General features: G+C 37.8%; 1 long non-coding RNA gene across 1 annotated transcript; it reads right to left on the bottom strand.

Moving 5' to 3' along the window:
* Positions 1–836: 836 nt before the first annotated feature.
* Positions 837–2,385, bottom strand: LOC139433795 (uncharacterized). The gene is made up of 3 exons (XR_011643193.1): positions 2,298–2,385; positions 1,501–1,579; positions 837–1,180 (listed from the first exon to the last, which is right to left on the bottom strand). It is a non-coding gene; the product is annotated as an uncharacterized lncRNA (long non-coding RNA).
* Positions 2,386–4,198: the final 1,813 nt, after the last annotated feature.

Raw genomic sequence — 4,198 nt, 5'->3', positions numbered from 1 at the left:
AATCTAAGTTATTGAGTTTTTAGCATAATACTTCAGAATCTTAAAATCCCTTAACGTTTGTATGCAATTGTGCTAAATTCAACACTGGAATCAAGCAAATATTAATGTTTGCATGACATTAGTTATATTTTGATATCACTTAACTATACGTTTAATACATTTAAGTCAAGCTAAGGTACATGTGATGGTAGCTAGTTAGTGCTCTTACCTGTGAGGCTTCCTCCAAACAGCATAATAACCAGACTGTATCATTAAAACTAAGTACCAGTTCTATATCCTTGACTTTCGACAAACAATTCAAAAGACAAAATGTATTTAAAGACCAATCTTTATTTGAATGTGCCTCTTAACCTGATATATTAGTTATACAGTAATAGTATTGACAATCTAAAAAAACTGAGCAACTCAACAGTCAACTTTATATTTCTTATTGTCTAAACTTTAGACAATAAGAAATATAAAGTTGACTGTTGAGTTGCTTGAGTTGAGTTGAATTAAAATAATAAATGCTTTAGACTCTAAAGCATTTATTATTTTAATTTCCCCCCTCTCATATTCAGTGTGGACGGATTGAGACAGCGTGGTGTCCATAGAGCTGCTGAGACTTCAGGGAGAAACCTCCGTGTGATGGACGTCCTGTCTGTTGGTTTGGCCCAGAGACAACTGAGGGTCTTTCCTCAGCGAGGAGGACCAGGCCTGATGGTGATACCAACTGCACAGGCCTAGTCTGTCACTTTATTTGACTAAATGTGTTTACTTATACATTTAATAGGTTTACAACTTCTGTCTATATGTGTTTTTTATTTAAAACATTTGATTAACCTTTGGTTCACATTTCAATAAATTGTATTTGTATTTCCACTCCTTTTGTCCATTATTCTTACTGAAAATGTTAGATTACACATTCACATCTGACTGAAGATTGGCCCCATTTATTTGTGACGGCACAAGGCACAAGTGATGTGAAGCTCATAAAGTGAGGCAAATAGAAATAATCAGCTGATGGAGTGTAGATGTGGAAATAGGTGCATTCGATCAGCTGACTGTTTTTACAATAAAAGTAGTTTCTTAGTGTACTGGTCTTAAAATCTCATAACATCAGCTTTTAATGTTCCTCTTGGATGTTCTTCTTGACCCTCAGAGAAGGAGAAAATGTTGTGTCTTTTAGGCAGGTCCTTTCCTAACAAAAATGACAGGAAACATAAAACATTATTGCAGAACAAGTGTGTTATTTATGAAAGCGGTGTGTTTGTGTGTTTAGGGGCTGTAGATATAATTATTTTGTAATTGTAATGTTTTTTTTTATTTCAACAGGTGTTGTTAACATCTAAATGTAACTTTTTGCATGGAAAAAACCCTCAACTTAACTGATGTGTAGGTGATCTAGTATTTAGTATTGTGTAATGGAATGTATATCAGTTTATTAAAGTCAATACTTCATTCATTTAAACCAATATCTTTCTTGATTCTTTGTACAGTATGAAAAAAGAGTCTTTGTACCTGAGCTGACGTTCACTGCTGTGAGGAGTCCAGTTCTGTCTCTCACTCTCTGGTCCAGCATGTCTGCATCACCTGGACACTTTAAACAAACAGATATATATGTAAAGTACCATGTGTACAAACAATATAACTGATTCTCTTCTGTTGAACATGTTGGATTGTGTATTGTCCGAGTCAGGGTCCTTTTTATTTTACTGTAACTTTGGAAGTTGTGTTACCAATGCTTACTGTTTATTTGATACCCATTTGGTAATGCAATTAATAAAAACAACAAGGTTTGGGTTCGTTCTTCAGATGACTGTGACGTTAACGTGTAAGCTCAATAATGAACTCTAGCTCAACCAACCATATTGTAATATCTAAGTAATCATCTTGAAATATGACATTAATAATTGTAATATACACACATCTTATTGTGAGGTTGATTTCACATACACTACTTCGACATTAGCTTGTCTACATACTTGAGCATAGCCAATTTAAATTAACCTTAGCGATGCATACAGTTCCTACCTACATAATAAAATATCTCTCTAAGTTACAAGGATGACCTTATTTTATCAACCTCAAACAGAAGCCGTTTGTTCAACAGTATTATCCCACTTAACGCTTAACACTTGTCTATTTCGTTTGAACCTTTATATATACAGTCTATGATTTTAACTTGGAGGCTACGATTAGCATCGTTAGCACCGATGGAGCTACCACTCGCTTGTATGCTAACCTAAGCCTTACCATTCATTACGTAGCTGATTAAAATCATTAAGACATAAATAAAGCACTCGAATTTCACTTACCGCATTCATGCACCGTCTGTTTTAACCGCAGAGCGAGTCACAATAGTCCGATATATAAGCATGAAGAACAAACAGCCACGGCCGGCTTCAAGTTGTGTTTCCTGGATGAACTGAGCAGGCAGAGTCCCTGTAGCTTCATGGAGCAGGTAGCAGAGAGACACCTCACCTCCTCTAGGGAAGATTTTTTTTAATATATATATTGAAATTAAATGCATCAACCTGGTGCACTTTGAGAGCAAAATTAATTTATGGATCTCTCAACACCCATATGAAACAGAACTGTAAACAGATTTAGCAACTAGTTTAGTAAGCTAGTAAGTCTAGTAATTAGTATTAGTCTAGTAAGTTTAGCTAAACGTGTCTGAGAGCTCATATGAGGCTGAAGGATCGGTTTATGTTGTATCTGTTAGAAGTTTAGGAATTAGGTGCGTCAATATGGGCGATCATATGGTCATGTAGCCAGTGATGGACTGGGACTAAAAATCATCCCGAGACTCTCGACCGGCCCACTTCGGTACCGCTAGTAAATTGTCAACGGGGGTAGTGGGAGATGTGCTAGTGACTTATCCGACCGGCTCACTTCGGTACCGGCCCATCGGGATTCGTCCCGATGGCCAGTCCGCCACTGCACCCAGCCCACGTAAACTGTCAACGGTGAACCTAGTGTCCCGATCGGAGTGGGAATAATAATAATAATCCGTGCATTTTATCCATTAATTTCCCCAACATTGTGGTAAAAAAACCACACGTTTAATCCATGTTGGTGTACTACAACTACAAAAAGCATCGGTTTGTTTTCTCATCAGGAAATGCAGACCGGCTCAAACAAGCGATTTTTAAATCATCATCCTCATTCGGGTCGTGGCTGAACCTGTCTCTGCGGTCTTGCCTTGGGTCTCGTCATGCTGCCTCCCTGATGGCTTCCTCAGGATTGTAGCTGACATCCTCGTGGATTCATCTTCTTATTACAGACACATGCATTTCCTAACATTCGGTCTCTATGCTGTAAAATGTATTATCTCTTTGATTTACACACGGCATCTATTGTACGTCTGTCTGTCCTGGGAGAGGGATCCCTCCTCTGTTGCTCTCCCTGAGGTTTCTCCCATTTTTTACCCTTAAACTGTGGGGTTTCTCTGGAAGTTTTTCCTTGTACGATGTGAGGGTCTAAGGACAGAGGGTGTCGTTTTTCTCATACTGATTGTTACGACTGGAGCACACAAAAACTGATAGGACCCAAATGCACGACTCTAGACAAAAGATGATTCAAAAAAGGTTTTACTGTGATGATAAAACAAGGTAATCCATTCACAAGGTTCAAAACGATCTGGCACTTGGCACAGGGAACACACAGAATATATACAAAAGCAAGGGACTCCACAGGTGCAAACAATAAGGGCGGGTTAGGTAATCAGGTCAGTGGACAAACAGGCAAGGTAGGAATCGAACTACCTGAAATGAGAAGGGAAATGACAAAGTAAAACAGGCAATGGCAGACACGGACTTGACAATATAGACTCACAGAGAAATAATACTAACAGATCTGACGAGACACAACACTGATATTCTGAACAATCTGTGCTGTTGTATTTTCTGTAAAGTGTCTCTACTGTAGGCTAATTTTATTATATGTACAGCACTTTGGCTCGACCAAAAATCGTTTATAAATGTGCTATATAAATAAAACTTGATTTGATTTGATCCTCACGATCATTTAATGTATCATATGTTCGCCGAATTGACATGAAAGCACTAATAAATGTAGTTTCATCCACTTGAGTTTACAACTACAAAAATAATCGATTTGTTTTTATATCACATCCGACGGGAGGAAATTCAGCAGCTCTCACTCCCGATTTTTAATCCTAATGTAATCATCATCTTCACCACGATCATTTATG

The sequence above is a fragment of the Pseudochaenichthys georgianus genome, chromosome 4 (assembly GCF_902827115.2).
Source record: "Pseudochaenichthys georgianus chromosome 4, fPseGeo1.2, whole genome shotgun sequence".
Classification (NCBI taxonomy): domain Eukaryota; kingdom Metazoa; phylum Chordata; class Actinopteri; order Perciformes; family Channichthyidae; genus Pseudochaenichthys; species Pseudochaenichthys georgianus.
Note: the sequence above shows the minus strand (reverse complement) of the source record. Positions and strands in the feature narration are given on the sequence as shown.